Source organism: Rhincodon typus, chromosome 6 (assembly GCF_021869965.1).
Source record: "Rhincodon typus isolate 14 chromosome 6, sRhiTyp1.1, whole genome shotgun sequence".
Lineage (NCBI taxonomy): Eukaryota > Metazoa > Chordata > Chondrichthyes > Orectolobiformes > Rhincodontidae > Rhincodon > Rhincodon typus.
In genome coordinates this window covers 59,902,394-59,929,965 of record NC_063337.1, presented here as the reverse complement: position 1 = coordinate 59,929,965, position 27,572 = coordinate 59,902,394, and the positions used below count along the sequence as shown (strand labels likewise).

General features: G+C 40.0%; 1 long non-coding RNA gene across 1 annotated transcript; it reads right to left on the bottom strand.

The window, feature by feature from the left end:
• Positions 1-14,700: 14,700 nt before the first annotated feature.
• On the bottom strand, positions 14,701-27,572 carry LOC125483256. Its single transcript, XR_007262203.1, has 3 exons — positions 27,194-27,572; positions 19,959-20,094; positions 14,701-16,003 (listed from the first exon to the last, which is right to left on the bottom strand). It is a non-coding gene; the product is annotated as an uncharacterized LOC125483256 (long non-coding RNA).

The following is a 27,572-nucleotide window of genomic DNA, read 5'->3' as shown; positions in this document are numbered from 1 at the left end:
AGGTCTATCTAACCTCCACCCCTACCTTATACTATCATCCATATGCCTATCTAATAGCCGCTTAAATGCCCCTAATGAGGCCGACTCCATTACACGCTCCGGCAATGCATTCCACGCCCCGACCACTCTCTGAGTAAAGAACCTACCTCTGACGTCTCCCCTATATCTACTTTAAAACTCACTTTAAAACTATGCCCCCTCATAATAGCTACCTCCACCCTAGGAAAAAGTCTCTGGCCTGTCCACTCTATCTATACCTCTGACCATTTTGTACACCTCTATCAAGTCACCTCTCATCCTTCATTGTTGTGAAGAGAAAAGCCCTAGCTCTCTCAATCTTTCCTCGTAAGACCTTCCCTCCATTCCAGGCAACATCCTGGTAAATCTCCTCTGCACCTTTTCCAACACTTCCACATCTTTCCTGCAATGAGGCAACCAGAAGTGGACACAATACGCCAGATGTGGCCGAACCAGGCTTTTTTTATAGCTGGAGCATAACTTCACGGCTCTTGAACTCAATCCCTCTATTAATGCAAGCTAACACACCGTACGCCTTCTTAACAACTCTATCCACCTGGGTGGCAGCTTTCAGGGAACTGTGGACATGAACCCCAAGATCCCTCTGCTCCTCCACACTGCCAAGAATCTTTCTGTTAACCCTGTATTCTGCTTTCAAGTTTGTCCTTCCAAAATGAATCACCTCACACTTTTCAGGGTTAAACTCCATCTGCCACTTCTCAGCCCAGCTCTGCAACCTATCAATGTCCCTTTGTAACCTAGAACAGCCCTCTGCACTATCCACAACTCGACCCACCTTCGTATCATCCGCGAACTTACTAATCCACCCTTCCACTCCTTCATCCAAGTCATTTACAAAATTCACAAATAGAAGAGGACCCAGAATAGATCCTTGTGGTACACCATTCGTAACTGAGCACCATGTTGAATATTTTCCGTCCACTATCACCCTTTGTCTTCTAAGGGTCAGCCAATTCTGAATCCAAGATACCTTCTGGAAGTCCATCTATATCACATCAACAGCATTACCCTCATCAACCCTTCCTGTTACCGCTTCAAAAAACTCCAACAGGACAGTTAAATGTAATTTCTCCTTTTGAAATCCATGCTGATTCTTCCTAATCAACTAGCCTTCTTCCACATGATCACTAACTCTTTCCTGAATACGAGTTTCTGAAGAACAGCTGCAACACTGAAATCTTCCTGACAACTTGGAAAGTTCTCCAAGGACATCTAATACACAACATTCACGAAAGATTCAATATATCAATTGCCACCCCAACTGTCTACTTTCAATCAGCAGTGAAGAGGTGGAAGTGGTTATTATCAGTGTTATCAAGCAGCACTTCCTTATCAATAACCTGCTCACAGATGCTCAGTTGGTACTTAGAGATGAAAGTGAATGCCCTTGACATTAAGTTCACATTTGACCAATTGTGGCATTAAGGAATCATTGCAATTGTCAGAGGATACTGCAGGATATAGATCAGTTGGAAGCATGGGCAGAAAAATAGCAGATGGAGTTTAATCTGGACATGTGCGAAATGATGCATTTTGGAAGTACAGGTGGAAATTGCACAGTGAATGGCAGAACCTTTAGGAGTATTGAAATGTAGAGCGATGTGTGTGAACAGGTCCACAGATCACTGAAGGTGGCAGTGCAGGTAAATAAGGTAGTAAAAAAGGCCTGTGGCATGCTTGCCTTCATTGGAAGGGGCATTGAGTATAGAACTTTAGCTAGGTCACACTTGGAATATTATGTACAGTTCTGGTCACCACACTACCAGAAGAATGTTGATGTTTTGAAAAGGGTACAGAAAAGGTTTATCAGGATGTTGCCTGGTATGGGGGATTGTAGCTATGAAGAAAAATTGGATAGATTGGATTTGTTTTCACTGGAACGCAGGAGGTTGAGGGGCAACCTGATAGAAGTTTATAAGATTGTGAATGGCGTGGATAGAGTGGAAAGTATGACGCTTTTCCCCCCAGAATGGAGGGTCAATTATTAGGGGACACAGGTTCAAGATGTGGAGGGGGAGTTTAAAAGAGATGTGCGAGGCACATTTTTCACATAAAGGATGGTGGGTGCCTGGAACTTGCTGCCAGAGGAAGCAGACACAAAAGCAGAATTCAAGAAGCACCTGGATAAATACATGAATAGGAAGGCGATAGAGGAATATGGATTCTGTAAGTGAAGACAGTTTTAGTATGGAAGGGCAAAATGTTTCAGAGTAGGCTAGGAGTGTCGAAGGGCCTGTTCCTGTGCTGTATTGTTCTTTGTTCTTTATTCAAAACTATAGTCACTGGAAATACAAAGGAAAAATAGTCTGCTAGTAGGAGTCATACCTCGAACAAAAGTTGCTGGAGGCCAGTCATCACAGCTGCAGTACATAACTCCAGGAATTCTAGAGGGTTGTGTCCTCAGTCCAATAATCTTCAACTGCTTCATCAATAACTTTCCCTCCATCAATGAGGTCAGAGTTGGGGATATTGTTACATAATGTTAGGCACTATTGATGACTTCTCAGATACTGAAGCAGTCCATGTCTAAATGCATCAAAACCTGGACAATATTCGGGCTTGGGCTGATAAGTGCCAAATAAAATTCGCACCACACAAATGCCAGACTATGATCATCTCCAATAAGAGAAAATCTAATCATTTCCCTTCACATTCAATGGCATTACCATTGCAGAAGCCCATCACTGAAACCCCCTGTTGGTTACTGTTGACCAGAAACTGAACTGAATTAGTCACATAAATAATGTGACTACAAATACAGGTGTAGGCGCTAGGAATCTTGCAGTGAGTAACTACTTCCTGATTCCTCAATGCCTATCCACTATCAATAATGCACAAGAGTTTAATGAAATGCTCCCTATTTCTGGATGAGGCAATGAATGTTGCCTGGAGATTGCTTCAACAACATTTAAGAAGACTGACACCATCCAAGACAAAGTAGCCCCCTTGATTGGTACCACAGCTACAAACTTTTACTTCCACCAGCTCCAAACACAGAATGTATTGTCCACAAGGTGCTTTGCAGAAATTAATCAGGGCTCCTTTGATGGCATCTTCCAAATCAAATCTACGACCATCTAGATAACAGCAGCAAATATGTGAGCAGATAGTTGCACCACCAAGTAATTCACCATCCTGACTTTGAAATATATTACTGTTCCTTCAGTGTTGCTGAGTCAGAATCCTGGAACTCCAACCCCACCCCACCCCCAAATAGCATTGTCAGTGCATCTACACCTGATGGACAACAGTGTTTCAAGAAGGCAGCTTGCCACCACTTTCTTAAGGCAATTAGGGATGGGCAATAAATGATAGCTGAGCCAGCAACATTCAAATTCAATGAAATTATTATAAAAGCACATTTTTTGCTCACAATTTTTTCTTATTTATGTCTTTGTACAACCCCTTTAGACAATTTTCTACATTACAGATCCTATATAAAAAGTGTTCTTTATTCTTGGTCTGTACCAAACCTGGAATATTTGTCAGAAAAGTGCATTCACAGCAGGAATTGTGCAAGTAGAGTAGAAAAACCTGTCAGATATTGCCTTCCATTCCATCCGCTCTGTATTTCAGAATAGTTTCCTGATCTGGTTGCCTGCTGTGGTGCATTCTGTTGCACAGTTTGTGAGACTCATTATATGTTTAAGTTATTGGCAGTGCAGATATTAAGGAAGAAAGCCTGTGGTTTTCCCAACTGCTTATGCTGTTTGCTAATCTCACTTATTTCAATTATGTTTTAAAGGCCAGAAAGATTTGCTTCTGTTGGGATGAGTTCCCTCAAAGCTGCAGTACATATTTCTTTCTCCTGCCATTTAGTTATAAGCTAAAATGATTTCTTTCAGTGCCTTCTCACCTATAACAGAATAGATAAAGCACAAACATAGGATGCCAGATACAACAAATGGAACCTGAGGTCAATATATCGATTTTCCAGTAAGTTTAACTGGAGGCTCACCAGGGTTGCCTTGCAATGATGACAAAGGACTCACACTGTGAGGTTGGACTTGCAGACACAGGGTTGTCCTTTTAACACAAGGAATCTTGCACTCAACTCCCCAGTGGGACTGTAACTGCCACTGACATACAATATGGCTACAGCTTTCAATTTTACGCCTCCAACTCCTTCAACGTTAGCACTGAGGGGAATGGGCGTCCGCTGTTCACAGATCACAGACTGATGTTCAATAAGATGGGTAACAGTTATATCTCTTTCACAAATTAGCAGGAACAGCAATATGAAATAAATGACTAACTTCATAATACTAGACAATTTCCACAAGTACCGAAAGTGCCATCAGATCCCAGATATACATGATCTACATGAACCAAGAAAGGTTTCTGCTTTATTAGTATTCTGTAACCACCAAAGCCATACCGGGCAGGTTGATAAGCCTGCAATTAGTTCGCAGTGATCACTTCTTCAGGAGAAATACTTAGGAGGCAAATTTCTGCAGCTTTCTGTAAACAGTTCTATAACACGTTTACCCATTTGACCAGAGACCAGGCAATGCTAGACCTGATAATGTGCAATAAGATAGGATTAATTAATTAATGGCCTCATTGTGAATGTGTCCCTCCCAGTGATCATAACATGATTGAATATTGCATTCAGTTTGAGGGAATCAGTCAATGACTAGTATTTTATGCTTAAATGAGGGATTGAAAGCAGATCTAGCAAATTAAATCAAGGAATAGGTCAATAGAGAGGCAGTGACTGACATTTAAGAGATCATTTCAGAACACACAGAATAGATATATTCAGATGAGAAAGGGCAATTCCACAGAGAGGATCCACTATACGTGGTTAACTAAAAAAGTTAAAAATAGTTAAAGATGGTTGTAGGTCAGACGGGAGGGATCACATAGGTCATGGTACCTCTGTCGTTTAAGTGACGAAGATGTGGAATTAACAACTATATGGGAATTTCTAAAGTTATGGACTCGGGAGTAAAATGGCCACATTAATATGCTATGCAAAGAGGCTCAACAGAAATAGACAGAGGCAAAAAGGTAATTGGGCCACGGGGGAAGCTTGAGAAAAGGAAACGTGAAGAATGGGATGGAAATCACGAATTATAGGCAGCAAGTCACTCTCACTAACATGAAGTTTGAATTTCATCACATCTGATCGAACGTCAACTTCTCAATATCTTCAGAAAATGACTGTGACCACATACAAAATGGGTGGAGTAAGTTAGAGAGGTACCTACCAGGTGACACAGTAGCACAACAGTTTGCACTGCTGCCTCACAGTGCCAGGGACCTAGGTTCACCTAACCTTAGGTGATTGTGTAGAAGCTGCACATTTACCCCATATCATGTGGATTTCATATGGGTGCTCTGGTTTGCTCCCACATTCAAAAGCTGTGAAGGTTAGGTGGATTGGCTTTATTAAATTTCCCCGTGGTGTGCAGGTTTAGCCATGGGGTAAAATCTCATGCAAGATTACAGGGATGGGGTGTCTGGGTGGGATGCTCTTAGGAGGGGCAGTGCAGACTTGATGGGCTTAAATGGCCTCTATCTGCACTGCCAGGATTCTATACCTGGCAATTTCAGCTCATCACTTGTTTCTCCAGGTCAGCAACATCTCAGGGCACACTCCAAGGCACTACTAGCACGCATCCTATGTCTACAAGATCTAACATCTGGAATATTATTTTATGTTTTTGTCTCCTTATCTCAGGAAAAATATTACTACCATTATAGACGTGCAACAAACATTCACTAGTATTGATTCCAGAAAGCTGGAACAATTGTAGCATTTAAAAGGCATCTGGATGGGTAAATGAATATGAAGCGTTTAGAAGGATATGGGCCAAATGCTGGCAAATGGGGTTAGATTAATTTCGGATATCTGGTTAGCATGAACGAGTTGGACCAAAAGATCTGTTTCTGTGCTGTACCATTCTTTAACAGGACTGTTATATGAAGAGAAATTATCAAACTGGGCCTCTGTTAAAGCTTCAAAGAATGCAAGGTGATCTCATTGAAACTTACAAAATACTTAGAAGGATAGATAGGGTGGATGCAGATAAGATATTTCTCCTGGCTGGGGAGTCTAGAACCAGGGGATACAGTTTAAAAATAAGGGGGAATACCACTTTGGTCCAAGGTGAGGAAAAACCTTTTCCTCAGGAAGTTGTGAACCTTTGGAATCTCTACCACAGAAGGTTCTGAAAGCTCAATCTTTATGTGGGAGGTAGAGATTGATAGATTTGTGATTACCAGTGATGTACAGGGTTTTGGGGATGCTGTGAGTAAAAGGCATTGAAGTGTTCAATCAGTGATAACTGTGTTGAATTGCAGGACAGGCTTGATAGGCTCAATTGCCTACTCTTTTTCCTATGTCCCAATGACAGCCGCAGACAATCATCCACTTGCATAATACTTCTGCACTTTGTACTTTGCAGCACACAGGCAACTCACATTGCTACTGCAAACACACTGTGGGCACAGTGGCAGATATCCAACTCACACACGGGACCAGGCTGCATCTTAGGGAGGCTTGCTTTCGCACTTAACTCTCACTCACTTAGCACCTAACTACATGCTTACAGTATCCCTGCTTAGTTTTATTTTGACTTGACTTGCCTTCCCTCTGAGCACAGTCACACAACCAGGCAACTTGGCTTACCAGTCAATAGTCCTCAGTTAAGGGGTGGACATCTATCTTTATGTCTCATTGCCAAATCAATCTCACACATACACCATGTGTCAGCAGGTTACGCAGCAAAAACGTTGTGTGCACTACAAGCAAATAGCCACATCTCAAAGAATTAGCAGAGTGATCCTCATTGAAGCCCATAGAGGCACACTTCAGACAAGATATCTTGGTACAGTCAGTTAAGGGCAGTCTCTGTGCCCAGCGTTTGGTTGGCATTCCCTCAGTCCAGGGGTCTGTGCCCCTGCAGTTCGGGGAATGGGTCACAGTCAGTCCTATGGCTCCTTAGCTACCAGTCTGGGAGTTAGTGCTGACATGATCAGGAAGATGTACAAGCATCAATAGGGGTATGGGCACTTTTTGTCTGTGTCAGTCTGATTAGGAGTAAGCCACGGTCTGTCTGTCAGGTCTATCCAATAAAGACAAGGGGTAAAGTGAGTAGGGGAAGGAAGGGGATGCCTACTGTAGGAAGAAAACTGGGAACCTATCGACAGGAATTGAGGGCTGCAGGCTGGGAGGCAGTGGAGATGACAATTGTGAGGGAGAGACTACTATATATGTAATGGGGGGGAAGTCATTAAAGCACGGATAGGAACAGGGTCTAGAAGGTTGGGGGTTTGTCAATGGTAACGATCACTCTGGCTTCCAGGGTGAGACATTGTACAACCACATCTCATATGTTCACCTTGTATGCAATTATTGGAAATTATGTTTTGAGGAGCACTCTCTGTCACTTCCATCCATCTGGAAATTGTAACTGCACATTGGGAAAGAAAATGACCAGAAGAACATGAGGGACGAGCAGGGTAAATACTTCAATCTGTGAGGGATGTAGCTAGCAAAACTCAGTGATGCGAGACTCATAAAGGGCGAATACACATAGACCCATTCACTACGTAAGACACATACCTATGGGCTCCCAATCCCTGACAATGCTTATCCAACATGCCATACACCTCTCAGACCCAAACATTGCTGGCAATTTCATGCAAGATCAACACCTTCACCCATTGGGGCCACTGATGCCATACCAATGTCTGTGCACTTGGATACAGGTGCCTAGGCGCTTCTAAATTCTATGTGCATATTCCCTACACATGGTCCAGCAGCTCCTTGAGTCAGGCATTGCTGCATGGAACATAAAGAATATAAACTGATATCTGACCTCAAAGTTCAAAAGTTATGGTAGGAGCTACGCAGAGACATGACCAAACATATTAAGTGGTACTCTGAGCATCTTTTGATGAATGTCAGACTTTATTTTCAATGAGATGTCATCCGTATAACAAAGCATGCCTTTAAGAGGTCTCTTTCCTTCATTCCTTCCTACTACATTAAAATCCAGTTCAAATTTGGAGTGAAGAGATCATGCTTTACACTGGAGCCGGTTGGCCTTGATGTTTGAATTGGCTACGCAGGGAGCATTTGTGTCTGGAGTGTCCAGACATACTGAGAGTATCCTTTGTCATACCTGACGAAGCTGTTGTGCTGGAAAGCAAGCCTTGCTATTCCTGGAGTTGTCACATAAGTTCCTTCAAGGTGCTGAAACTCAAAATAGGTCAGTAAACTGTGGCTGACGAAGGAAGTTCAAAATTGAAATACATTGAAGAAAACTCTTTAAATCTGCCAGAAAAAGCAGTATTTCTGAAGGTTGGGAAGTTTATAGAATAAAACAGTGGTATGAAGAAACTGAGAGAATATGAAGGCAATACAGCAAAAATAAATAAAAACAAAAGACTTGTATAAGTACATAAAAAAGAAACATTGGCTAAAACAAGTGTAGGCCATTGAAGGCAGAGTCAGGGCAATGTGCATGTTCGAAGAGCTGAATGGCCTACTCCTGCACCTATTTTCTATGAATAGAGAAAGTGCAGAGAAGGTAAATGATATTTTGTGTATGTTTTCATTGAGAAACGTGCAAGAAATGCAAGAGGTCCTCAGGGTAGTGTCCTAGGTGCAATCATCGTCAACTGCTTCATCAATGACCTTCCTCCATCATAAGGTCAGAAGTGAGGATGTTCACCAACAATTGCACAATGTTCGACGCCATTCACGACACCTCAGATACTGAAGCAGTCCATGTTCAAATGCAACAAGAGCTGTACGATATCGAGGCTTAGGCTGACAACTGGCAAGTAAAATTTGTGCTACACAAATGTCAGACAATGACCATATCCAATAAGAAACAATCTAACCACCGCCTCTTGACATTTGATGGTGTTACTATCATTGAATAGCCCACTATCAACCTCCTTAGGGTTACAGTTAGAGCTGCCTATGGCTAAAGGTAATATAAAATGGCCGCCTGTGGTCCTAGCAAAGATAAGATGACTGAAGAGAATTATTAATTGAATACTGCAGTTTCCACAATCAGAATCGCGGTCTTCATGCACATTGGCAACCAGATAAGACAAAGATGTGCCTAATAGAAATCTCAGTGGGAAAGAGTGAAGGAATGTGGACATCAGACATATCTGATAAGGAAATCTTGGAAGGGAGCCTTTTAGAAAGCTAACTGAAAACTTGTTATTTAGTTTGGATAGTAGAGGAGAAACTGGACTATTATTAATTAAGACCGATTAGGTAATTATTAGCACATATATATTTGTACAATAATAACAGCAGCTTCAGCTTTAGTGTATTAAACATCTGGGGATTTAATTAGATTCCTGTAGGCAGTCAGCTCTAGGCACAGAGACAGTCTTGATAAGGAGTACTCTTGAAAAACCTAGATAAGTGCCTGGTCTCAACTAGTCCAAAGTTTGTTATTTAGTAAAAGTGTAGAAGGGAAAGTTTGATCCCAGCATAATTGAAGAATTTTTAGGTAATTGCCATTACATATTATACATGGAGGTATACTGAAATTATAAGTACTGCTAATAAAGTAACGTTAAGGAATTCAGCTAAATTCCTTTAGTAAAATGGCTGTAGATAGTAAAGAGAAGCCTCATTCTGCCAGCAGGGGGTGGGGGTGGAATTGAAGAACAAATGGTGTTAACACCAAGAACTGGGCAACATATAACATGTGGTATAAATAGATAACCTTGTGAAAAGGCACCAAGAAACATTATAAGGGGGCAATTGCAAAACATTACTCAGTCATTATGACCTCAGGAAAATAATCACAGCTTCACAAGGTAACGAACCGCATGCACTCAGAATGATGCAGCTGGCAAATGTCTGGGAAGGGGCATAATGGTGAGAGGGGATGTGGTATGCATGCTGATGTCAATGTTGTTATAGACATTGTAATGTGGAATATATAAATATCCTGTACTTTATTGGGAGAGTTAGAGTATTTTAGAGTCTATTTCCAGAAGCCACTCCCACGCTGCATTGGTAAGAAGCTCCACATAAAGATCAATTTGTGCTGCTGACCATCGCACCGAAGACTTCTCTTTAAAATCCTTCTCCAACAGTTACTAATGACCAGAAACTTAACTGGACTCACCAGATAAACAAGAACAGATCAAAGGCTATGGATACTGTGGCAAGTAACTCGCTCTTGACTCCCCAAAGCCTGTCCACCACCGACAGGCTGGTGTGATGGAATACTCCCCACTTGTCTGGATGGGTGCAGCTCTAATAATACTCATGAAGCTTGACACCATTCAGTGCAAAGCAGTGTGCTTGATTGTCACCACATCCACTCCCTCCACCAATAATGGTCAGTAGCAGCAATGTGTACTATCTTAATGATGCACTGCAGAAATTCAACAAAGATCCTTAGACAACACTTTCCAAACTCAAGACCACTTCCATCTAAAAAGACAGGACAGCAGATACATGGGAACACCACCACCTGCTAGTTCCCCTCCAAGCCATTCACCATCCTGATTTAGAAGTATATTATTGTTTCTTCACCATCACTGGGTCTAAGTCCTGGAATTCCCTCCCTAACAGCATTGTGGATCAACCCACAGTGGCTCAAGAAGGCAGTTCACCACCAACTTCTCAAGGACAACTAGGAATGGGCTAAAAGTAAATTAAAAGAAAAACCCTAGAGGTGCATACACAAGTGGCGAGAGTGAATGAGGAGTTAAAGGAAATTAGTGTTAGCAAGATGTGATGGTTATTATTCCAGATTGCTCAAGGAGGTGATGGATATAGATGCATTCGTGATTATCCTCCAAAATTCTGCAGATTCTGGAATGAATGAATGTGTATTATAAGGTAACAAATGTCAGCCTGTTAAGTATAAAGGGAGTAAGAGTAAAAAATGGGGACCTACAGACCTGTTAACCAGATATCAGTAGTAGGGAAACTGATAAAATCATTTGAAAAGGATTTAAGTACATGGGATAAGAGGTAATATACTGGTACTGATTAATAATTGGTTAATAGACTGAAAACAGAGTAGAAATAAATGGATCTTTTTCTCATGGGCAAGCAGTGACTACTGGGGTGGCATCAGTACTTGGGAGAGAGAATGATAAAGGAATTACTGTGGTATAGAAGAACCAAGTTGCCACTGCTATGGGAAAAAGGTGAACTGATTTTGTGTTATCTGCCAAACAGAGTTGGTCTTCATTTGCAAAAAAGTGGACTGGACTAAAGGGATTTTTAGAGATTTAAGGAATAAGGAAATTGTTATGGTGGGCCTTGCTGTTTAAAGGTAAGTCAGGAATATTCAGGCTGAGTGGATTGCTTTATGGAGGACATTGTAAATTGCGATCAACTGTTGCAGAAGCAAGTGAGCCTGCTAAAAAGCTGAGCACAATCTGGGACTTGTTCTTGTAATACTATACATCTGCTGGAAGTACAATGCACAGCAACACTAGTTGTAGAGAATATCTTAATTGTGTTAATTGGTTAGATGGGAATTATCTTTTTTTCTATTAGGTGCATTAGTTGTTGACAAAATATTGTTTGATCTATGCATATTTTAGTTTGTTTGCTACAGTAAAAATCATATACGTATTTTTTTCGCTTCAGCAATTTTATTCCTACACAGGGAAAGTCATCTCTTTAAAAAAGAGTCTCTATGGGAATTATAACAAGATCTAAAAGATCCTTCACACTTGCAAATCATCCAAGGGCCAATAAAAAAAGCAAGTTGGTTTAAATATCTCTGCCATGCTCTAATGACTTTTTTCATAACCACAGCCCTTTCAACTTCATTTGTTCAAATATTTGGGTCATTGGACACGTTGAAGAAATCACAAGAACTGTGATACTTCACCAAAGTCCCCCTGAACAGACCTGCCCCTTTCTCAGGGCTACACCTTTTGAATTCTGCTCCCTGCTTATAACAGATCATCTTCATTTGCATTTTACTTGCAAATATTCACTAGATTCAATTATGCAAATAGTGATTTGACTTCAATGCCTGTGAAGTCTCAGTGCACCTACAACTGCTTTATGAATGTACAATTTGGATAATCCCAACCTTTGACAGTCTGACTTTATTTTTCACTCTTTCATGATCAAACAATCCTCCCCATACTTCAGTAACTACTTGCATCTAGCCATCTGCTCTTTGTGAGTCCATTAGAGCAAGAAATTGCAAAATTAATAAACTGTAAGATTATGTACAGAGGGAAAGGAAGGCAACACAAGTTTAGCATAATAGTGTTTCAAGCTTTCACCAACTATTAAGGCTCATTAATTTTTTTAAAAATCCAAAATAAATTCAAGTGAGTCATTTGACGGATTGCCCACCACAACTTGGACAAAGTGAAAAACATGCTTTGAATAAGTTTAAAAATCTCAAGCCTTTAAGTAGAAATATTTTAATCACGAAAGAAATCCTTGAGAGTGTGGATCATCATGACTTACATTAAAAATAGCAGGAATGGCTTGATGCAGATGCTGGAATTTGAGCAGTCTTCTTATTTAAAATTATATTACATTTTTTATACTTGCAATGTAAGCCCTTAATTTTCCCATCCTTACATATTTAAATATTACATTTATATATTTATTGTACAGCTAAAAATGGACACATTTTCATCTAGCATTCACAAGAAAATTAATTCAAGGGGAAAAAAATTATATTGAATGAGAGGAGCATGATGATTAGTTGGCATGTGGATTCTGATTTTTAGAGACATTGCCTAGAAGAAAGCACCAATTAACAGACTGTCACCTATTTTGCTGCTAGCCATTCATTGGCTCATTTCATAGGGAAATGCTATAACTGATCAGAGTCAAACTGCCTGGGTTAAAATTTGAAACAAAGTCTGGCAGTTAATTGTCAATCATCATTAATTGATGTATTCCCCACGGTAGAGCTCCCACCAATCATTATTCACTTGCCAACCTATCGGCACTCTCCTCTCATACAGTATAAACAGTTTTTTTTTCCTTCTTTGGATTTATATTCTTGTGAATTGTCTTGATGAGTCCAAGACAAAAAACTTTGACAGAATGTTCATCTTTTCAGCCGTACTCAAGTGCTGTACTATGAATTACTATCTATTGTGAACGTACACATCCTTGACCAAAGAATAGCTATTAGACTCAAAGCATTAACTTTGCGTCTATCTTCACAGATGCTGCCAGACCTAATGAGTTTCTCCAACACTAACTGTTTTTACTTCAGATTTCCAGAATTCACAGTATTCTGATTTTGTTATTGTCTTGTTTCATTGGAGATGTGTTAAGATCATGCCAGTGTAGGAAATCCAAATGAAAATATCAGATAAGTTCCAAACATATATCATGCACCTTACAGAACGACCATGATTTTATGTACTTAGTATGGCTATATCACTAATATTCAGCTGACCCAAATCCCATAAGTGTTTTACTCTGCATAAGTATACATACTTGGGGTGACACATCTCCTTTTAAGATACAGACTGGCATGAGTGCTGGAGTTCAATTTCAAAATTATAATCAGCCAGATTTAAACTTCGATGCAGTCAATATTTCTTCAGAACACTGTAAACTTACTGCTTTATATGTTTTCCTGTATAAAGCAGAAATTTGACAAAATATGAATACATTTCTAAAATCCCCTTGATCGTCAGGGTTACTGCTTTTTTTTAGAATTGCTTTAATCCTTTTAATCTTCATCAGACATTACCCTGAGCTAGGAAAGTGGTTTTGAAAGCATCTGCAGTGCTTTATTTTACATCTTCATCTTCTCTTGTCAGCCATGTTGTACCTCATTTTGTACGGGGCCTTTGTTCCTTAAATGATTGTCTATTTGTTTCAAATCATGCATGAATTACGAACATACAAAATAGCTGTAGAAGTAGACCATTTGCCCCTCAAACTTGCTTTGCCATTTAATAAGATTATGGCTGATTTGTTTTTGTTTTTCACAATCTTTAATTGATAGCCATTGCTTGTCCAGTGTCATAGCTATTAATGGGGTTTGCCAATCATTTTGCCTCTGTTAAAAAGGAGTAATATGAGACCCACTCAGCCCAATGCTAAAATCATTCTGATGAAGTGGGTGTACCAAAGTTGTGCACTTTCCACCTTGATCTGAATGTCTGTAGGTAGGTCATAAATCTTGATCCCATTTCCAAAAGTGAGAGAATCCAATTTCAGGTCTTTTCATTTTAAAGCAGAAATCAATCTGACCTACAGCTGTCATCAGCTAAAAGGAAATGCATCTGTCTTTTTTAAAATTTGTGTCTAATTATGCACTGAATCAGAAATGACTTCCCACCTTGTTCATAGTTTAAACTGCTGCAGTATTCAAGTGTGATATGCAACATGAGGCTAATCTGCAAGGCTTTCATTCAGATTCAAAGGGTGACCTCAAACATTTTGGATGCTTGATATGAATCAATGAACTCTACAGGGTTCACCTCTTGTGTAATTTAAAATGCCCTTTCATTTAGTAACCAAAGCGTTCAAGTCCCTGGAGAAATATCAGAATCCGGCAAGCCATATGTGCCATCCAGGCAAATCTATTATAACAAGATGATCAAATGTGATTGAACTCCAGGAGGGTGCTTGTGATGCATTTGTTTGGAAGTATTTTTTCTGGATAAATCCTTCCAATATTATTTCAAATAAGAAACAGATACACATGAATGCATTTTATAGATACACTAGTGCAAAATAGTGTAACTGTAGAAGGGAAAGTTATTACATATGCATGTACAGTCACATAACATCACCAAATTCCAACATGAACCTTCACATTTAACATGTAACATTTTTCTTAAATACATATACTCTGCACAATTTGTTCCCACATATTTTACATACGTCAGTATCTAACTTGTTCTGTGATGCATAGCGTATAATAATGTTTGTACTTGACATATAGCAGCCCCTGTTTTAGAAGACAACGGTTTGCACCGTGCTAGTCAACTCTGTATTCAGAATTACTCGGAATGATTATAGCATCACACTAAAGAAAGATATAAAAATATTAAGCCTTTACACATCCAAGATGATATTACATCCCTTAATGAAGAAAGAAAATGAGAATCAACTCACAGAAATGACAAGAATCGGCATTATCGCCCTCATCAAGAAACCCACAAAACAATGTTCAGGTATTGTTAACATGCCCAACCTTAAAGTTGCTCCTCGAATTTGCATTGACCTGACACAAATTACCCGATGTCCATTGTTGCTGGGAGACTAGCAAACCTAGCCACTTGGAGATATTTTATAAAACTCGATACAAATAGCATATTTTTCTAAATGCCATTAAGCAAGCAATCGAGATTGCTTATGACATTTATCACTCTATTTGGAATTTTTTTCAGATTGCCTTTTGGAATTGCATTTGCCCTAGAGATTTTTCAAAAATCATGTCAAGCGTTTACAAGTCTTCACAAAGTTATATGCCACATGAATGACATACAGATCCATGGGGCAATGATTGAAGAGTATAAAATATTAAAACATTTCAAGAAGGGGGCACACGCTTCATGAGAAGTGTGAATTCTCTAAAGAATCCATTCATTTTTAGGACACATTGGCAACAGTTAAGGCATGGTGGCTGATCTTCAGACGAATGAAACCACGTGGAATTCCCCATTCCAAAGTCAGTCAAGGATCTTAAAAGGTTTCTGAGTACAACGAATCATTTGCAAAATATTTGCCTAACCTAGCAACAATTACAAAACGCTTGGGGTAACTGCTCAAGAAGATACAAGTATGGTGTTACAATCTTCATCAAGACAACACTTTTTTGAAGATTAAGGAAATGTTGACACCTACAGCCGTCTTAGCTCATTGCGGACCTTCATTTCCAACAGTAGCTGATGCTTCAGATGCAAGTATATGAGCAGTACTCTTCCAGATACAGCTGAATGGTTGTCACAGGTTGAGTTGACCAGCATGGTACAAACCATAGCCTTATAAGATGCCAGTCTGCCATTGCTAAATGCAAACATTATTAAATATTATTATGCATCACAGGGATTAACTGATGCAGAATTATAACCTGCAGTCATTGAATGGAGCAGTGAGTATATATATCTACAGTTGAGGATCTAGGCCTTCATACAGGGGAGATGGGACGGTATCAAAGTCTGTAGGTGAAGTACACAGAATGGTGAATATTTAAATTTACAGACGAGCTAGTGGGTCTTCTTACAGGACAAACAACTCAGTATCGGAGCTTGTGAGTGAGATACACAGAGCAGTGATTATAAAAATCTACAATCAAGGACTCGGCCCTTCTTATAGGGGATCCAGGACAGAGCCAGAGCCTTCTGGGGAGGAGTACTTAGGGGTGAATATATATATATATATCTACAGTCAAGGATTTGGGCCTCCCTACCAGGTTGATGGGACAGAGTTGGAGGCCTGTGAGGGAGATACACAGAGCATGAGTGCATAAATCTACAGTCACAGATTCAGGTTTTCTTCCAGGGGAGCCTGTGGAGAAGGTGTATGGAGCAGTGAGAGTATAAATCTACAGTCGAGGATTTAAGCCTTCTTAGTGAGGACACAGGACAGTGTTGGAGCCAGTGGGAGAGGTACCTTGTGCAAATACACTCATTCTGTACCAGAGGATCAAAATTCAGAGTGACATCACACATCTAGCTGATTGGCTGATAAGGGGACCACCATTAGGAACTCTCCCTGTATCGCAGTTATTTTTTTAAGCCAATAATTATTTAGGGATAAAGTCAGCTAGCAAGACTAAGGAAGTTTAAATCAAGGCAGGCAAGGGCAACTGAGTGGAATGCATGACCTTCACATGTGGGGAGTCATGACCCCTACCGCTATCCAGGATGATGATAAGAACCCTGGGTTTCAGAGCTTGAGCAGCTACTGGACATACTGTGGCAAAGCCATGTAAGGCTGAGAATTATATGGTTAGCACATTTTAAAGAGGTGATCACTTTGCAACCGAAGGGATCAGAGGGAAGGAAGGAATGGGTGACTACCAGACAGTCAAGGAGAAACAGGCAGCTAGCACAGGAGTCCCCTGGGGTCCCACTCACAAATTCATTTTGGAAGCTGAGGAGAATGCTGATATCTCAAAGAAGTGCAGTCAGAGCCAAGTTTCTGCCTGTATAGGGCAAGGGGGAAAGAAAGTCGAAGTGGTAGTGGATTAATTCATCGATGTTGTCCCTGAACTTGGCATAGGAAGGCAATACATCATCCTGGAGTCACATCTGCTGCTACAGAAACCCCTGTCTGTTGACAGGGGTTACAGGGGTTACTGTAGCAGCAGATATGACTCCAGGATGATGTTTTGCCTTCCTGTGCCAAGTCCAGGGATGACACTGATCAGCTACAAGGCATTCAGGTACACATTGGTACCAACAATACAGGTAGAATTAGGATGAGATCTTGCATCAAGAGTTCAGAGAGCTAAGCAGTAGATTTAGAAGCAGAATTTCAAAGATTGCAATCTCAGGATTATTCCTGGTGCCATGAGCTAGCAAGTACAGAAACAGGAGAATACAGCATATTAATGTGTGGGTCAAGAGTTGGTGCAGGAGGGAAGGCTTTAGATTTCTGGATCACTGGATCCATTCCTGTGGAAGGTGGGACCTCTAAAAGTGTGACTGTCTGCACCTGAACTAGGATGAGACTAACATTATAAATATGTGGTTGCGGGAGGGACAAGACTGGCAATTCAGGATCTTCAGGCAAGACCGGGGAGGGTGCAAAGGTTGAGGTGGTATTGCATTATTAGATAGGGATTCAGTTACTGCATTAAGGAGGAATGATATCTTGGAAGAAATGGCGCTTTGTGGGTAGAGTTTAGGAATAAAAAGGGGCACAAAAATCACACAACAGACTTGTCATGCTATAAAAGGGACAGTAACAATGTGAATACAAAATTTACTGAGTGATAGGAAACAGAGAGTAACGGTATATTGATATTTTTCAAGTTGAGGAAGATTTAGAACAGAGTTCTCCAGGGGTTAGTATTGGGACCCTTACTTTTTCTGATATACATTAATGATTTGGTTCTCGGTATACAGGGGACAATTTCAAAATTTATAGATGGCATAAAACTTGGAAGAGTTGTAAACTGTGAGGAAGACAGTGTGGAACTCAAAAAGGATATTGACAAATTGGTGCAGTGAGCAGATAAGGGCAGATGAGGTTCAATGCAGAGGGTATAAATAGGAGTATAGAGTACAGAAGCAAGAAAGTGATGTTGTACTTGTATGAGACACTTGTTAGACCTCAGAGGGACTATTGTGTATGGCTATGGATGCCACCTTATAGGAAGGATATGAATGCATTGGAATGGGTGCAATGGCAATTTACAAGAATGGTTTCAGGAATGAGGAATTTCAGTTATGAGGAAATATTGATGGAGTCAATATATTCTGTTCTCCTTGAACAGAAGAAAGGCTGAGGAGAGTTAATGGACGTTTTCAAATTCATGAATGGGCTTGGTAGAGTAGATAGGGCGAAGATGTTCCTGTTTGTAACAGTAACAGGAACAAGGGAGCATAGATTTTAAATGATATGCAAATGAAGCAAGTGTGATGTGGGAAGAAACTTTGTCACACAGCAGGTTGTTAAGGTATAGAATGCACTGCCTATAAAAGTGAAGGAGGCAGGTTAATTGAGGCATTCAAGAGGGGATTGAATTATTATTTAGATAGAACTGACATGCACAGAGTACAGAGGTAAAGCAGGAGATTGGCGTTCGGTAATGATGCTCATTTGAAGAACCGGTGCAGATTTGACAGGCCAAGTGGCCTTCTGCATTGTAACAATTCTGTGATTCTGATATTAATTGATTCGGATGAACCAAATGGTGAACATGACAATAAAGGAGAACCTTAGACCTCCGCCAAAAAGACAGTCCAAGACAACTACCTTCTCCCGCTATCTCTATCAAAATACCATTCATGCATGTCCAAAGAAAGAACATTCAGGGAGAATACTGAACCCTCTAGATTGTATAAGTTTGTCAAGTCAAGGACTTGGGCGAGATGGGCCATTGGTAAATGTAATTATATACACAAATGTATAATAATAATAATAATAATAGTGAAAGCTTGTTAAAGAGAATCAAGTAACACTGGTAAAAAGCTTGAGGGACATGTATATGTCTGAAAGGTTCTGAGCTTGAGGAAAGCATGCGAGTGTTTATAACCGAGTAGCTTCATATTGGCATTGGGCCCAACAGAAGTATTGTCTTATCAGGTAAAAACAGCTTGCTAAAGACAAAAACTCCAAAAGGGTGGCAGATCAGTCCTTATATCTTTCAATCACGTGCTATGATATGGTGATGATTTCATAAACATGTGTCTTAAAAGTATTTTGCACAAGCTGTGAGAAATCACCCATTGTAATGTTGTTATTAGGAATTGGTGGGAGAGGAAAGTAGATTCTTGTGGGATCCCGAACTAAAGCACAGTATTTTCAACAGTCTTTGCAGTAATGTAGAGCCTATTCTTATAGCCTGTAGTTAGTTGCAGAGATTAAAGAAACAGCTTCTTGTTTATGCTACAAGACTCTTCTCATTCGACCACAAAGTGACCCATGCACATATTAAACCATAGGGATGCACATACAACAAGATCTGGACAACATTCAGGCTTAGGGTATTAAGTGGAAAGTTAAATCTTTAATGCACAGAGGCAAGTAATGACCATTCCAATGAGATTGTCCAACCATTCAACGAAAGTACCGTCACCAAATTCCAAAGCATCAACATCTTATGACTGATCAGAAACTCAATTAGACCCGTCATGTAAATACAATATCTGTCAGGGGAATGGTAGCATTGTTGTAATTTTACTGGGCAAGTAACCCAGGGGCCCAAGTTATTGATCTGAGAGCACAAGTTCAAGAACTACTAATTAATTTAAATTAAAAATTTGAAAGAATAGACTTATGTAAAACTCACCTGATTAATTAAAAACATTCAGGGAAGGAAATCCTTAACTGGTCTGGTCTTTGTTGACTCCAGACCCCACAGGCATTGTAGTTGACTCTTGACTGCCTTAGAAATGGATGAGCAAGCAATCAATTGTTCCAAACATCTACATAAAATCAAAAGAGAATAAAATCTAGATACAGGAAATGACAATACTGCATTACATTCATTTGACCCTGCAAAGTCCTTCTTTCTAACATTTGTGGGCTTTTTGGGAGACCTGTCCCACAGACCGGTCAAACAATAGGCAAATTGAATGAAATGGTGCCTGGTCTGAGTTAATTGAGGATGAGTTAGCTGGGGACCCAGTAATGATAATTCAGATGTTACTTGTCTATATCTGGAAGGTGCAGTGACATAATCTTTAGGAGCATTCAAAATACTGCTAATTTCTAGATTAGGTTAGAATCAATACTTGATACTATGTTTAGTTTGGCCAATTAACTGTTTCCAACATTATTATTTAAAATATTTGTGCTTCTTTGCAAATAATTTCATCACTTTACTCTTCATAAACTAGTACATATCTAAAATTACTTCTGTGATTCTGACATTAATTGATTCAGATCCTTATTTCTAGAAGCTTCCCCACTATTGATTGACTGATTAAATTGACTGGCTTGTATTCATGAACAAAGGCGTGACATTTGCAATTCTCCAGTTCTCTGACGTCACCTCTAGGTCTAGGGAAGACTGGAAAATTGCCATGGCCTCTGTAATTTCCATTCTCACTTCCCTCAGTATCCTCAGGCACATTTCGTCTCATCCTGGCATTTTTAAACTTAAGAGCCCTGTTTTTTGTTTTATTTTTGTGTCTTTAAAATCTATGGACTGAAAGGAGAAAGAACTTTTTTTAAGAAAAACAAACAAGGATAATTTCACAGAATTCAATACCTATTGCAAATTTTTTTTTGTGCCTACGGATTCTTGCAATATGTAGACAACCCTGAACCAAGGCTAGAACTAGAAACAAGTTGCAGAAACAGAGAAAAAGAAAACACAGAAAGGTGTGCTGCTGTTCTCCCCAGCAGAAGCTACTTGCTCTCTGCAGTAAAAAGGTATTTAAACTTGAAGAAAACAAGTTACCTTTTCTGCTACAGTTGCTGTGAGCTTTAACTTTTGAATTGATAGATCAGAGACATTTTCAACGTGAATCAGTTGTTCTATACTTATAAATCAGTGGAAACTTCCAGAGAAACGCAACTGGTAGTTGAAGTAGGATCATCTCAACATTAGAATCAGGAAGCAAAGACCATTGAACTGACTTTCCAGTTTATTTCTGCCTCTGCTAATAATCTATCTTTCGCACACGTGTGTGTGTGTGTGTGTGTGTGTGTGTGTGTGTTTTTGTGTGAGAGAGGCTGGGAAGTTTATAAGGAGGTTTACATATGTTAGATGCTAATGATTTATGATGGTTTTACTTACCTCTTATCTAATTACTTATTATAAATAATAATTCTCATTTAATACAGAAATGTAGTCCTTGCTTTCCAACAATCTTCGACTGAAAGTCAGGTGAATTGTGGTATTGTGCGTACCTTTAAAAATATTTGAATGTTTGGACGCAGTCAAATACTGTGGGGCTGAAATTTACAGCATTACCAAATGGATCAAATACTTGGCGTACAAACAGCTTATCCAGCAAATGTTTACCCGTTGACACTCAACCCACTTCATTCCCTAGAACCAGGTCTATCAGTGCCTTCTTCCTCAATGGACTGGAAACATAAAGGTATAGAAAATTCTCCTGAATACATTAGTAAATATGGGCAATGTCGATCCTTCAAACTACACTTGGATAATTGAAGTTCCCCACTATAACTAGTATATAACAACTGCACTTCTCTGTAGTTTCTTTGTAACTTTATTCCTCTACATTTTTCTCACTAGTGGTGTCCTTTGGATTATACCGATCAATGTATTTTCATACTGTTTTCTTCTTTGCTCTGGCCAAGTAGATTCTGTCATTGATCTACTTGGGACATCCTCCTTCTTCAACAGTGTAATATTCTCCTAAGTAATGTTGCCACGTTCTCCCTTTCCTATCTTTCCTGAATACCACGTACTTGGCAGCAGTTAATATACAACTCTTTAGGCCAAGCCTTTGTTATAGCCACAACTTCATATTTCTACATGGCAATAAGCAAGTGCAAGTCACCAATCTTAGTTACCACATATGTCACATTAACATTCATGCACAATAACCCTAAGTTAGACTTTATCACTTCCTTTCTTACTTTAAAACTACCAATAACTTATATGTTCTTTGTCTAGTCCTATCTGTCTTTCCCAGTATTCTATACACCTTGGTATTGCCCACTGATTATTTCCTTTTGGTTCCCAAATACCTGCCAAGTTAGTTTAAACCCTTCTCAATAGCACTAATAAATCACCTCATAAGCAATGAGTCTTGGCTCTGTTTAAGGCCAATAATTTTTTTAATTCATTCGTGGGATGTGGACATCACTGTCTGGATACGTATTTATCGTCCATTCCTAATTTCCCTCGTTAAGATCCTAGTGAGCTGCACCACTACAGTCCATGAGTTGGTAAGAGATCCACAATGCCATTACAGAGTGTGTTCCAGAATATTGACCCAATGACACTGTAGGCTTGGTGATATATTTTGAGGTCAGCATGGCGAGTGGTTTGGAGGGGAACTCACAGATAGTGGTGTTCCCACATGTCTGCTCTTGTCCTTCTAGATGGAAGCTGTTGTCAGTTTAAAAGGTTATGTCTGAGAAGCTGAGGTGAATTTTTGCAGTACATCTTGTAGATGGTACACATTAATGTGATTGAGCATTAGTAGTAGAGAGTGAATGTTTGTGGATATGGTGCCAATCCAGCAAGCAACTTTGACTTGGATGAGTGTTAAATTTCTTGAGTATTGTTGGTGCTGCATTCATCCAATCAAGTTGTGAGAGGTTCATCACAAACCTGATTTGTGCCTTATAGGTGGTGGACAGGTTTTGGGAGTCAGAAGATGAGTTACTTGTATCAGGATTTCCAGCTTCTGACATGCTGTGTAGCTACTGTATTTCTAATGCTTATCCAGTTCAGTTTCCAGTCAATGATACTGGCCAGAATGTTGATAGTTGGGGATTCAGTAATGGGAATGCCATTCAATGCCAAGTGGCAGTGATTGGGTTCTCTTTTTTTTTGTAGATGGTCATTGCCTGGCACAAATGTTCCTTGCCACTTATCAAGTAAAATTGGATATTGTCCAGATGTAACTGCATTTGAATATGGACAGTTGTGAATGGTGCCAAACATTGTATAATCATCAGTCAACATTCCTACTTCTGACATGATGATGGAGGGAAGGTGATTGATGAAGCAGCTGAAGATGGTTGGGCCTAGGACATGATACTAAGGAACTCATGCAATGATGTGTTGGAGATGAAGTGCCAAACATCAACAACCACAACCATCTTCTTTTCTGTCCAACTAACTGCGAATTTTCCCTCTGATTCCTACTGACTCCAGTTTTGCTAGGGCTCCTTGTTGCTACATTTGGTTAAATGAGGCCTTGATGAAATTCAGCTCTTTTTTCCATGTTTGAACCGAGACTGTAATGAGTTCAGCACCTGATTGGTGGGACCCAGATTGAGTGTCAGTGGGCAGATTATTGCTAGGTAGCACTATTAATGACACCTTCCATCACTTTATTAATGATCAAGAGTAGACTGATAGAGTGGTAATTGGCTGGATTAGATTTGTCCTGCTTTCCGTTTACAGGAAACACCTAGACAACGTTCCCCATTGTTGGGTAGGTGGTAGTGTTATAGCTGTACTAGAGCAACTTTAGGGGAAGCAAGGCCTAGTAATATTATCTGTTAATCCAGCAGACCCAGATAATGTTTAACTGGGTTCAAATCCCACTATGGCAGATGGTGAAATGTGAATTCAATAAAAATCTGGAATTAAGAGTCTCATAATGACCATAAAGCCATCAAGAATAACCCACCTGCTTCACTAATATCATTTAGGGAAGGAAACGGCCACCCTTACCTCGTCTGGACTACACATGACCGTAGACCCACAGCAATGCGGCTGACTCTTAACTGTCCTCTAAGCAATAAATATGTTCTAGTCCTTAAATGGCTAAAGGCCCAATACATGAGTAATTTAAAAGCACAATAACCAGCAGACAAAGTGTACCAAGGATACGTTTAATCTGTGAGGTATATCCAGAGGGTTAAATATAACCTTATATTAGCATTCTGATGTGTGCCTAGTTAGATTGGAGATTGCACATGCATATTTGACATTCTCCAGCTGTCATTTAGAGCATTCAATGCTTTTGCATACAAAGTAGTGTTTTGAACAAGTTTGGCACCAAATGACACTTCAAAAATATCTATATGCCTTTCTAATCAGTAAAGTAGAAGCATTGAGTACATTTATTGCAATTTCACTGCTAATTTAAAAATTGATCAATTTAGTCTCTTTTATGAGCTGCTTTTAAATGTTTACCATTCATCCAATGTTTCAGAGTATTCCTACTTTCAAAGAGACATTTTGTGAATCATCTGACTCCTTTTTCAAGGAACTGTAACAACTTATTCCGATGTTTCAGCATATCAGTGTTATTTCCTGCTCCCAGCAACCAACCAGTACCAGCAGTTATTGCTTTTAACTAACTCTGTGTTAGGGCACAGTGCCCTCTCCTGACTGTTTAATTTTCTATCCTTTTCCATAAACATACGAATTGACATTGAAATAGAAGTTACTGAATCTGCACTCTTTTCTCATAATTCACATCTATTCTATTTAACATTTAAATCATAATGTGACATAGCTCATATTACTTGATAACTTAGAAATGTTCAGACTTGATTTTTTACAACTGCCTTTTATTCATCAACTAATATCGTTAACAGCTATTTCTGAGCTTATAAATGTTAAACAATAAAGTGCTTAAGCACTAAAGGAGAAGGCCTAGCTGTCTTTGTTTTAGTTAAAAGGACTGCAAAATGATCAGACTAAATCATAGAAGTAATTCATATGATAAACCTCATGAAGTTGTTACACTAAGCAACTCTGAACAAATGTGCATATACATGGATATTCAGCATTTTTCTCAGAATAAAGATCTCCAATCTCTTTTATGCACAATAATCCCAATATTATATAAAAACCAAAAAAGTTTGGGGAAAGGGTCACCAGACCCAAAACATTAACTCTGATTTTTCTTCACAGATGCTGCCAGGCCTGCTGAGTTTTTCCAGCAACTACTGCTTTTAATCCTGATTATTATATTCCCAGGGGAACTGTAATTGGTGAAAAACAAATGGTTCTCCTGTTTCCATTTGGGGAGCTCCACCTTCCCATGTGAAACTGGCAGGAAACAGAAGAATCCCACTTTCCCACACTGGATTATTGTTAAAGTCTCTTTTTTTTATTTTAGAATGTCTGGGTTTACAAAATGACCTAGCAATGATTTAAAGCTGTTAAATTACATATAATGACTGATCTTTGTCCCATATTAAACAGTGTTTCCTACAAGAACTCTGTAACTTCATTTTTTTTGAAGATTTGTCATTTTATTTCAACTTCATATGGTCAAATAGACTGCATATCAGTAAATTATCATTTATGCTATTATGTGGTGATTTAAAGTATTATTAAAATTAATGGCAAAACAACCTAAATCATAACCTTACATGGAGAAATTCATTGATGTTGAAGTAATTTATTTTACTTTCACTTGTTTATTAATGATTGTAAAGATAGAGTTGAATTATTCATCCACTACAGCAGAATAAGAATGGATATCTGAATTGCCTTTCTTGTAGAAGGCAATTAATACCTGAAAGGGTTAACTCTCATTACGCAATAAGCTTTGCCCATCAGGATATAAAGGACTGGGAGGAGCTAACCATTACGTACATTGGCCAGTCTTCTTGTATGTACCAGAACATTTAAGTAGCAGTAATGATGAATTACATATGACATTGAGCCTGATGTCTCATATAAGACTATCTTGTACCTCAGATGTAAAGTAACTAGCTATGAGTATGTAAGAAACACATTCTGTTTCGACTGAGCACATCTTCTGTTGAAATCTTGGGGTGTGCACCCTTTACTCATTTGTGCCTTATAGATTGTGGATAAATTTGGGGAGTCAGGAAGTGAGTTACTCATTGCAGATTTCCGAGACTCTGATATGCTCTGGTTTTGTTTGTAGCCACAATTTTTAAATGGCCAGACTAGTTCAGCTTCTGGTTAATGGAAGCTCCAGTGATGGAAGTGATGGCGTCAGCTGCGTCAGAAATGACATCGGCAGAAGAGGCGGCATCGGCGGTGGCGGAAGTGGCGGTGGCAGCAGAAGTGGCAGCGTCACCGTCGGAAGTGATGTCGGTGCCATCGGCAGCTGCAATGACGGCAGCAGCAGCAGCGGCATGGTTGGCATCAGCGGAAGTGACGTAGTTGACGGCATCAGTGGGAGGGGCCAAGGCAACCGCATGGTTAACAGCGCCAGGCACATTGAGAGGGAGGTCCTGGATAGGATTGGGTTCTTTTGTGGTGGAGGAAGCCTGTGTTTGGTGGTAAGCACAAGCAAGTTTAGTGTATTTATGGTCTTTGATGTCAGATAGGCTGGAGAAAAAGTGTTGGTTGAAGGTGTGAATGAAAAACAGAAGAGGTCCTTTGCAGGTTTGGGAGAGAGAGGCTCTGAGCTGGGGTAAGGTTGATTGTAGTGCTAGAAGATGCTGGCACATTGCTGTGAGCATGTTTTTGAGAATCCACAGAGAAAATCATTTTTGGAGGGTCTGAATGCACTGTAGGTAGTGGTTGTTGCAGTTTGGGCTAAATTGAGATGGCCTTAATTTTGTTTGGAGTCCATTGGTGATGATCCAGCTGCATAGGCAGGTACTGAGAAAGAAGTTGCGGCTGTAGTACCGGGTTTTTTAAGTATGTGGTCGAAGAGTTTCAAGGCAGAGGAGATAACCAGTGGGTTGCAGTGTCACCAACAACACTTCCACTGCTGATGACATCACTTCCGCCACCGACATCACTTTTACTCCTACTTACATGATCATCCCCATCCATACACCCATACAGCCAATCCTCAGACAGTCTCCACCCCAACTCCTAGCTCCAGCTCTACTCCCAACCCCAGCCCCAAGCCTTGCTGGGTCTTTACCATCCCCAGACCTCCCCCTCATTGAGGACAAATGGTCAGTACTCAGCAAAGGACTCACCTTCATTCCCCTGTGCCCACACATAAATTAACTCCATTCATGTCTGGATGTTGAACTCTTCTTCTGGCGCCTCCACCTCCGCGCCTATTTCTTTGACCGAGAGTCTAACCCACCCTCTGCCAACCCCTTCTCCCACCTGCAACAAACCCCATCCTCCTGGACACCACCCCACGACCTCCCACCCTCCCTCGGTCTCTTCATTTCCAACTGCCGTCGCGACATCGATCGCCTCAAACTCTCTCACTCACTCCAACCTCTCCCCCAAGGAATGCGCAGCCCTCCGATCCAACCCTAACCTCACCATCAAACCAGTGGATAAGTGGGGGGGGGGGGGGCGCAGTAGTGGTGTGACGCATTGACCGCTACATCATGGAGGCCA